The 11,096-nt window shown below is 35.4% G+C and overlaps 1 long non-coding RNA gene across 6 annotated transcripts; it reads right to left on the bottom strand.

Annotated features, from left to right (window-relative positions):
- Positions 1 to 2,591: 2,591 nt before the first annotated feature.
- LOC136200830 (uncharacterized) lies at positions 2,592 to 4,747 on the bottom strand. Of its 6 annotated transcripts, none has more exons than XR_010673544.1 (6): positions 4,114 to 4,747; positions 3,742 to 3,994; positions 3,576 to 3,670; positions 3,348 to 3,424; positions 3,025 to 3,179; positions 2,592 to 2,921 (listed from the first exon to the last, which is right to left on the bottom strand). It is a non-coding gene; the product is annotated as an uncharacterized lncRNA (long non-coding RNA). The 6 variants fall into 6 exon arrangements; XR_010673546.1 differs by having other exon boundaries at positions 3,025 to 3,149; XR_010673543.1 differs by having other exon boundaries at positions 3,025 to 3,424; positions 4,114 to 4,411; positions 4,560 to 4,747.
- Positions 4,748 to 11,096: the final 6,349 nt, after the last annotated feature.

The raw sequence follows: 11,096 nt of genomic DNA, 5'->3' as shown, positions 1-11,096 counted from the left end.
TATATGAATTTCTATGTAATTTTCCCTTTATTATATACCACTATTCATTTATTGGTTTAATTTTTTATATCGCTCCTAAATTCTTTTTCTAATGGAAATAAATAAGGGGTTCGTCCATTGGCCAATGTATATTTATAGTGGCGGTTAAAACCGTCGCTATAGTTCATAAATTTCATATGTAAAGGGTTGTCTTTGTTTTAGTGATATAAGTGACAAATTAGGTTATAGAAATTATGCGTAGTCCAGAAAAAAAGTTAGCAAGTTTTTTCATTGAATAATCTTATGGGTATTTGCTTTTGACTCCGCTATTATGTGTCATATATGTATATAAATGAACCATTCAAATGCAACAAATCAATCTAATAAAATAGTAAAAGAAAAACAGATAGATTGACCATGGGCTAAGCCGACCTTTTCTCCATATGTAATATATATCATTAGTGTTACCGTTTATATTTACGCACCTCTTGTTTTGAGCAATATGTAGTCCATAGTGTTTTCTTCTTAAGTCCTTCTTTAGAGAATCGGTCTAAATATGTAAATGAGCCTCCAATTTGTTTATGACAGAATGCCTTCGATTCGTACAATAAAAAGAAAGGAAGAGAGGAAGATGAAACGATTGGGGTATTTTGGAAAAGCCACAAATAAATAGTCTAAATACATGTAATGTGTTGGGTAATTGGTCTAAATATATAAATGAGCTTCTAATTTGACCCAATTTTATAATTTTCCCTTCTATTTGATGTATTTCAACCACTTGTAAATTTTATTAATCCATCATTAGATTGATTAAAGAAAATTTTATAGGAAACTTAAAATTATTTAAGTTCGTTCAGAACTCACCATCTGATATATATATATATATATAAGATCTTGAAAACAAAAGTTTATGACGATGATCTTATTCACCTCCTAAACTTATGATTTAGATTTGAATGATATAGAAATTTTTTATTTTCTATTCTTCTTTGAAGATAAGATCAAAGAGGTTTCATATGAAACTATAACGGAGAACAAAAAGTGTGTCCGGATAGTCGAGTTTGGATACATTATAGTTTGAATACAGTCATGCATGCATGCCAAAACAAACCCCTTTACTTTTTACTAAATCATAATCATTATTATTTTTTGTCCTAATCCTAATCTAAGATTACCAAATATGAAGGAATTGAGGACTCCTTTAGTATATAGCTCATTTTTTTATATTACGTGCTTGATAGGCACGATCTATTCGATAAATATTCCCTTATAGTATTGCATCGTTTTGTTATTGTTTTTTCTGCCTCACAAAGAAACTATTCCATACGAAATTCCACTTAATACGTCCAAAAACTAAAGCAAAAAAAAGATAGTAAAATTCAGGGAATTATGAATTAGTTTTCTCAGCATTCAGCATTTTAATAAAAATATGATCAATAGAAGAGCTAAAGTATCATACTAGAAACTAATTAAATGAAAACCAAACAAATTTATTCATTTTTTTCAATTCGAGTTCTTTTCTGCTTCTCTTACTTTTTTTCGATCCACTTCCTTCCTAAACTTAATTCCACAAGCATTACACAATGTCTGCAAATTAAAAGAAAAAATAAAATAAATCAGTACTGTTTTGTTTGGCATGAGAAATTGAAAAGGTACGGAATAACTATTCTAGTGTTGTGTTCAAAATTATCCATAGAATACTTATTTCTTAACTATAATATCGATGTGTGGTCAAGGGTGGAGAGGCAAGGACTTAAAAGGTCCATCAACCCTAGAATTAATGGTGAAAATGAAAAATACATTAAATTATTCATCTGTTGTTAAACATATAAATTCCGTCGGTAATTTTTAATTAGTCAGAACCTGTCACTGATTTCATATCATTGACGCATAAGGTTATAAGTTTTTCATCCTAGATTTTTAGTCCCGAAAAATTTCAGCAATATTTAACGAATTTCCATTTATTAATCTTGCGAATTTTGAATCTGACTCCACTACTATGTGGTACATATATTAATGTAACAAAATAGTAAAAGATAAGGAAATAGATTTATCTTGGGGCCAAGTGGACCTTTTCTCCACATAGGAGTATTATATGTGTTGCAGTTGATATTTGTGCACCTCTTGTTTTGATCAGTGCAGAGTGCAGAACATTGTCGCCTTGACGATGACGTTGCAGAGCTCCTATGATCCCCACCTTCATATATTATATTAATAAATTTTTATTATGATAAATTTTTATTAGAGAATTGAGAATAGTACTAATTGTGTAACCACTTTACATTTTATAAGGAAAATCATTTAATTAATTAAATAATTAATTACCATAATTCATATTATTAGCAAATTGATGATCGGGCAAAATTGGCATTCCAACAATAGGTCGAGCATGCACTACAAAAAAAACAGCCCTTTACCGACAGATTTTTTCTACTATAGCGACGGTTTAAACCGTCGGTATAAATATTAGGGACGGTCTTGCAAACCGTCGAAAAAGTGTTGTTAATGCCACTGTTGCTACATTTACCGATGGTTTTACAAGAGCGTCGGGGTAAGGTTTTTGGTAGGGACACTTTTCTAATGGCGGTTTAAACCGCCCCTACAATCGATTTTCACAAAAAAAAACAGAATTTACTGACAGAAAATCGGTCGGCAATCCGTTGCTAAAAATTTAATGATCAGGTTAAATTATACCGACGAAATGTTTTGTCGCTAAATATCTGTTTATTATTGCCATTAATTGCATTTTTTTTGGGATTATGCCTCAAACTGTGATAGCGAACAACCACTGAAGTTGAACTAGCTAGAACACTGCTATCTCGTCTTTGGGACAATATCGTCTCATCTTCACTACTGCTTCGAGAAAGATTATACCCCTCTTCAATCCCATTCTTCCATATATTTCTTTTGTTCTTGAAAAATGAATGTACATGCTTCTCATCCTGCTAAAAAATCAACACTAAAATGTTGCACGGAAATGAACACGCAAACGCTACTGAAGAGAAGTATCACAAAGCATGAAGGAATGTAGAGGATGAGGCTTACATGTGAAGTGAGTTCATTTTGCAAGAATTTAGAATTCCAATTCAGATTGAATTCTGCTGCTATTTCATCAAGGAGCTCAAGTTTCATCTCTTTGTAGCAGAAACCGGCACAAAACTCTCAGCAAACTGCATATTATATATCATCTAACAAGCCAACTGCAAATGAAACATGAAACTACTAATCTTTATTGGACTAGAATCTAGTCTAATCTAATCTATTGCACCTTCTTATTAGTAAACGGTTCAAGACTGTTCCCGTATCGTTCAACATTTATTTACTTTTTCAACATTAATTACTTAAAAGCATTAGGTTAAGTGGATCACCTGTGTCCATTTAAGCTGTAGATAAGTTTCCCAAGCTCCACATCCCATACCAAATGATGCACTATATATTCACAGATCTGGAAGTACAGAAATGTAAATGTGGAAAAAAGCTCAATTCATAAGATTAACAACTATAGAACATAAACCCAAAGAAAGGGTAATTAGTAAAGGCTATAAAGTAGGGAAATTAATGTATCTTAATTTTTCAGAATGTATGACTAACTTTACCTTATACGTCCATCAGCAGTCATGTATACATGGAATTGCCTTGCTAGCTGAACAACCTGTTCCGCAGTTAACCCCGAGAAGCAGAACATTCCAACCTGAACCATTACAGTTACAGTCACAGATCCTCATTCTTTTTACTCAAAAGCGTAATGAATTGAATGTCAACCTGTTCAGTTATGTGATCCCAATTGAGAGAAGAACCAGACTGATAAAGGCTTTCCTGCAGATGGTTCACATTCTTCGTTTATACGAGGTGAATGCAGTGATTGCCGCGGAGGAGCTGGTGCTTGCGAGCGAGAAGGTGAGAATGGTGCTTGCGGGCGAGAAGGTGCAAAATCATGAATGTACGACCGAGAACCCCCTAGCCTCACAGGGTAATGTAATGGAACATGTAAATATGAACCAATACAACAAACAGCCTGCACAAAGAGATCACATATCAATCTATAGGACAAGCTAGCCTGCACAATGACCACGCGTAACAGATTATCACTGGCAAAGATAAACTAACTGGTGTTGAGGAAAGAGGAAAGCATACATGGGCAACATATCCAAGGGCAGTTGCAGACTTCTGGATCTCCTTCTTATGGGTGAAGAAACTTATCTTTGTAAGAGGAAGCATACTCAAATGAAGCCCTAAAATCGTTAACAACCCTTGATTTGAAGAGTAAATTTGCATCAAAATGAACTCACTGTCAATTCATAAGAACTCAACCAAACAAAACATACCAGGAATAACCCAAACAACTCAAGTAGCAAAACAAAAAACCAGAATCAAGAACAACAACAATGAACGAAACTCAAAGAAAGGAAAATAAAGCACAGAGATGAGGTCCCTGAAAATAAAACAAAACAAGAGCATGAGGTAAGAAGAAGAAGATTGGTTTTAAACAAAATTGATAACCATAGTTTAAGCAAGTCGATCAGTCGATTCATTTTACACAAAGAAAATTAGGTTACTGAATATGAAATTGAGCGATTCACCAATGAAATTGATCGGATGCATGCTAGAGCTGAATTCACCATCTCTAAGTTTTGTTTTCACGATCGATCTGTAATTTGGGATTTGATTTCACAATCGGTATGCTCCATACGGTCGGCCTGTTGTGGATGATCGAACAAGGTGAAGGGGAAAGAAATGGGAAGTAGGGCTCGATCTGATTTCTATTTGATTTTTTTGTTTGGGCTTTTTTTAATTAAGCTCATGGGACACTTTTTAAAAGTGTTGGAAAAAAATGTTGTTAAAGGCCCATTTTTTTTTTTTGTAGTGATGAGGAGTGGTGTTGTATTGAAGTTTGTTGGAGCCTGCTGATTGGTCTATTAAGTGATGCATACCATATTGTAATGCACACAACCACACTATATCCTTTTCTCCTTTCTGTTATCACCTGCCAACTGTTTTGGCAGCATTTTCTTTGCTCATCACTTGCTATATAAAGCAGTGATCTAACTGTAATTCTCAAGAGCTTTTAGTAATACAATTCCATTTGATTGCATTGTTCTATATGGTATCAGAGACATGGTTCAATGTTGGGGCTCCCGCTGATATTGGCGTCACGCACCAATGAATTGGGCGTGAGGGGGCGTGTTAAACATCCCACATTGCTAAATGAGGAAGCTATATGGCTCCTTAAATATGTGAGACAATCCTCACCCTTTGAGGTACCTTTTGGGGTGAGTTAGGCCTTTGTTTACATGGTATCAGATTTAGGTTGATTTTCCTCTCATTTTCGTTCAATCATGGCGAAAAAGAAGAACAATGGCGGTCAAAGGATGAATACTAGATCTCTCCGGCAAGAGAATGATCTCTCCGATTCATCTAGTGAATCCAGTGGCGATGATAGTGTTGCTTCTGCTTCACAATCGAAGGGAAATGCTTCCCAGACCTCCAAACATGGTGGATCTTCATCATCAGAAAATCCTGGTTTGGTGCTCATCAATATTCTGCTGACTAGCACAAATTACCTGGCTTGGAGCAGTGCCATGATTCGTGTGCTCACTGCGAAAGGCAAATTGAAGTATATTCAGGCTGATCTTGCTCATCCTGCGCTCAATTCTCCAGATTTCAAGCGCTGGCAGAAGAAAGATTGTCTTGTGCAGCAATGGATTGTTAACACAATCTCAAAGGAGATAGCTGATGGCTTTCTTCATATCACATCTGCTGGTGCTCTGTGGAAAGAGCTGAAAAGAAGGTTTGGCCAGAGCAATGGCCCTATGCTTTACAAGATCAAGCGCGAGATTAGTAATCTTCAGTAAGGTAATTTGTCTCTCATGCTTTACTGTAATAAGCTAAATAGATGCTGGGATGAACTAGCTATGCTTAGACCCCTACCAGGATGCATTTGTAATGCTGGAAAATCCTGTGCTTGTAATGCATTCTAGAGATTAGCTGAGATTTCTGAGGAAGATAAATTGATGCAATTTTTGAGTGGCCTAAATGACCACTATGAACATGTGAGAAGTCAGATTCTCATCTCTGACCCTCTCCCTGATGTACACAAAGCCTATTATATGGTGCTTCGTATTGAACATCAAGGAGATATCTCCAATACTCAAAATCTTGAAATAGCCAGTTATGGTAAAGGTTCTAGCTCTTCCAAACATGGCTCGGGGGATAAAGGGAGAGAGTCTAAGAATAACAAGAAGAATGAAGTGTGTGAACACTGTAATCAGTCAGGCCACACAAAAGCTACTTGCTTCAAAATAGTAGGATATCCAGATTGGTGGAAAGATAAAGGGAAACAGAAGATTGTTAGAGCTAATGCTGTTTCTGTAGGCCTGAATAATGATAGTTCTGAGGAGGAAGAACTAGATACCAAACAAATGGCTAAGATGGTTAGTTAGATGTACAAATACATGAAATCAAAGTCATCTGCAGAAAGTTCATCTGTAGATTCTCCTTTACATAGCAATTTTGATTTTAATGCTTTTGCCTGCTGTGCAAAAACTTCTTATGGAAACCATCAGTCTTGCTGGATCATAGATAGTGGAGCCTCTTCTCATATGTGTGCAGAAAAGGATTGGTTCACTCAAATGCAACAAATCTCTTTTATTCAGAAAGTTACTTTACCTAATGGCTCCTTGCAGGATGTAAGCCATATAGGTATAGTTCCTTTACATGCTGAGTTGACATTGCAAGATGTACTGTTTGTCCCAGGTTTTCAGTACAATCTATTATCTGTTGGTCAACTTTTAGCACAGTCAGATATTCAAGTTATTTTTTATGAAAATTGTTGTACTCTGCAGAAGAAAGGGTCTGGCAGGGTTATTGCAGTAGCTTGGCTGACTGACAAGTTGTATCTGTTGGATACTACATCTTTCACTGAAAAGATTATAAACAAGTTTTTGGCTTGTCACACTCAAAGGGCATGTGTTGCATTGGATACTGGCACTGCAGATGGTCCTACAGATAGTGTTGATTTATGGCATTTGAAACTTGGCCATGCCTCTTTTGAAGCATTGAGCCACATTGATGAAATAGAGCTCAAAACAAACTCAAACAAGTGTCAAGTCTGTCCATGTGCAAAGATGCATAGATTCTCTTTTAGCAAAAGTGAGGTGAAGACTGCAGCTAGATTTGAGCTGTTACATCTTGATGTCTGGGGTCCATATCACACTCCTACAATTACTGGTGCTAAATACTTCTTATCCATTGTTGATGATTTTACTAGAATCACTTGGATAATACTGCTTCAACAAAAATCACAAGTTTTCAAGTCATTAGAAGCTTTTCTAGCCATGATTTCTACTCAGTATGATGCAACTGTCAAGGTTCTGAGGTCAGATAATGGTGGAGAGTTTGTTAACAAACAATGCAGTGAACTTTTCAATCACAAAGGAATTGTGCACCAGAAGAGCTGCTCTTATACTCCTCAACAAAATGGAGTAGTTGAGAGAAAGCATAGACATTTGCTTGAAATAGCAAGGGCCATCAACTTACATGCCTGTTTGCCAGTTGAATTCTGGGGTGAAGCTGTTCTTATGGCTACAACCATCATCAATGTACTTCCAAACAGACTATTGGAGTCGAAATCTCCTTATTACAGGTTTCACAACAAACAGCCTGATTACTCTGTATTCCATGCATTTGGAAGTTTGTGCTTCTACAAGGATTTGCAGTGTACTGATAAAATGAATACTAGAGCAATCAAGGGTATTTTTCTTGGTTATACACCTGGCAAAAAGGGCTATAAAGTCTACAACATGGAATCTGGCAAGATTTTTACCTCCAGAGATGTCATTTTTCATGATACTATTTTCCCTTATGCTCAAAATGCCCAATTTCCTACTGAAATGCAGTCTACAACTCTCACTGCACCATCTGAAACAACCAGAATGCTTATATCTCCCTCTCCACATCTTATACCACCTATTGCAGACCAAAACCCTTCCCTCAGAAGATCACAAAGAGTCTCCAAATCCCCTACTTGGATGTCTAATTATGTTCATCTATGTGCAGAAAAAAATTTCTCACATCCATCCACCCATCAACCCCTAACTGATCATTCCTTACCTCTTGTACTTCCTATGGCAGCCTTCTCTCAAACTCATAAGGCTTTTATGGTAAAAATAGTGCAGCACAAGGAACCTGCAAACTATACAGAAGCTGCTACTAATCCAGCATGGATTCAAGCAATGAATGTGGAGATTGATGCTCTAGAAAGGAATGAAACATGGGTTCTATGTACTGTACCTAAAGGGAAAAAGGCTATTGCCTCTGGCTGGGTCTACAGAGTCAAGTACAAACCTAATGGAGAGGTGGATAAATATAAAGCCAGATTGGTGGCTAAGGGTTTCAAACAGATTCAAGGCATAGATTTCCATGAATCTTTTAGCCCTGTTGCAAGAGCAGTGACTGTTAGATTATTTCTAGCAATGGCAGTAATTAGATCCTGGGAAGTACATCAGATTGATGTTAACAATGCCTACTTACATGGCACCATTGATGAAGAACTCTACATGCTCCCTCCTCCAGGCTATAAGAAAGCAAATGGTCAAGTTTGCAGACTGGTAAAGTCTTTATATGGCCTTAAACAGGCTGGTAGACAGTGGCACAAGGAGCTATCTACCAAACTTGAAGGTTTTGGTTTCAGGAGATCAGTGTTTGATCATTGCTTGTTCATTCAACAGCATAGTGATATTAATCAGTTCACAGCCATCATCATCTATGTAGATGACATCTTAATCACTAGCTCAAATCCTGCTCACATCACTGCTGTTAAGGCTTTTTTACATGATCTTTTTACTATTAAAGACATGGGGTCAGTTACTTACTTTCTTGGCATTGAAATTGCTAAGACTGCAGAAGGAATGATGTTATCACAAGTGAAATACATCACTGATATGCTCAAGGATGCAGACATGATGAGTGCCAAGCCTGCTGCCAGTCCTTTTCCTTCTGGAGTTGATCTATCTATAACCAGTGAAGAAATTTCTAATGCAGCCTTCTATAGAAGGATCATTGGCAGACTCTTGTATCTGGGGTTCTCAAGGCCAGACATTGCATATTGTACTCAACAGCTCAGTCAACATATGAAAAAGCCTCAAGCACACCATCTTACAGCTGCTTTACATGTCTTGAGATACCTAAAAGGTACTCTATATACTGGTTTATTCTATCCTACTCATGCTACACACATTTTGCAGGCCTTCTGTGACTCAGATTGGGGGGGATGCCAAGTCACTAGAAGGTCCTTAACTGGTTTTTGCATCTTCCTTGGAGAATCTCTAATTTCATGGAAGACTAAGAAACAAAGTGTAGTCAGCAAATCTTCAGCTGAGGCTGAGTACAGAAGTCTGGCAGCAACATGTGCAGAGTTGAAATGGCTATCCTATTTGCTCAGTGACTTCAAATTCCCACTGGAGCTCCCTATACTAGTTTCATGTGACAGTCAAGCAGCAATCTCAATTGCCAAAAACCCTGTTCTACATGACACTACTAAGCATTTCGAAATTGATTGTCACTATGCCAGACAATGTGTCAATCAAGGTTTTATAAAGTTAGTTCATGTATCCACTCATGCTCAACTAGCTGATGTTTTTACTAAGACATTAAGCTATACACAGATGTCTCCTGCTCTTGTCAAGATGAACCTCCGCAGCATTAACCTTGCTTCATCTTGAGGGAGGCGTGTTGGAGCCTGCTGATTGGTCTATTAAGTGATGCACACCATATTGTAATGCACACAACCACACTATATCCTTTTCTCCTTTCTGTTACATTTTCTGTTATCACCTGCCAACTGTTTTGGCGGCATTTTCTTTGCTCATCACTTGCTATATAAAGCAGTGATCTAACTGTAATTCTCAAGAGCTTTTAGTAATACAATTCCATTTGATTGCATTGTTCTATAAAGTTGATAACTTCTATTATTAATGAAGTAATTGCTCATTCCTGGAAAAAAAAATTATAAAACTATATGAAGAATTTATTTTCATTCAATATAGTTTGGAAAGTAAAATTTTAATTAAAAAATAAATATTAATCTTTAAGTATCGAATATCATAAATGCACAATTGTAATTTGAAAAAATAAATTAACAGTGGATTTTTTTTTGAAGAATTAACAATGGATTTAAGAGCATTGATACTTTCTAAAATACACAAAAAAAAAGGATATATGATAATACAAGATTATTTGAAGAGAATATAATATTTTTTATATAAAATTTTAACACATTAGTATTTTTTATAATGTTGGACTAAAAGTTGAATTTTCTTATTTTACCTTATTAGTCGAAATGAAATGATGCTTATTTTAATTTAAATGCATTTTAAATTTAATTATCCAATAATTTTTTTTTATTAAAAGACCGGTCACTCCATCAATTAAAAACAAATAAATACCTCCCAATAAATTGAAAACAAATAAACACTAATATTTATTATTAAAACCTAATTAAAGGCATAAAAGTAATTGAGACTTTTATGTAATATTTGATACCATCAATCACTCCATAGTTCATAGGATTTGGAGTAGCTATGTTGACCATCCCAATAGCATTAATGTTGTCTTCACCTCCTCCAATATTTATCATTCTCTTGTCACTTGGTAATTGCTGTTTTAATTAAGATGCATATTAATTCGCTAATTAGACAAATGTTAGGTGCAATTTTATAATTCTAAGATAATTTATGCATTAAATTGAAAATTAGTGTATGAGACCAAGAGAATCTTATTTAAAAGATTAATTAGCTTCCATTTTCGTAGGGAGAAAACTGGAACGTTTTAGTTTTCGATTAATGTGAGCTGTCAAAAATCAGCTCTACTCGATTTGATTAGAGTCGGTCACTATTTAAGTTGAATTAAAGCTAAATTTTAACATCTTTGAGAGCCGGTAAGAGAACACTCTATGTAAACAAGGGGAGTCGAGGAAGCGAATTCTTAATACCAAGAAGACTCCTCAATCAATGAACTAATTTGTAATTTATTATATTTACTAATAATTAATGTATATATAATTACATATAATAATTATATATTTAAAATATCATTTAATACTAACTTTTTCAATTATATGT

Source organism: Euphorbia lathyris, chromosome 7, assembly GCF_963576675.1.
Source record: "Euphorbia lathyris chromosome 7, ddEupLath1.1, whole genome shotgun sequence".
NCBI lineage: Eukaryota > Viridiplantae > Streptophyta > Magnoliopsida > Malpighiales > Euphorbiaceae > Euphorbia > Euphorbia lathyris.
This window is presented reverse-complemented; position numbering and strand designations above follow the sequence as displayed.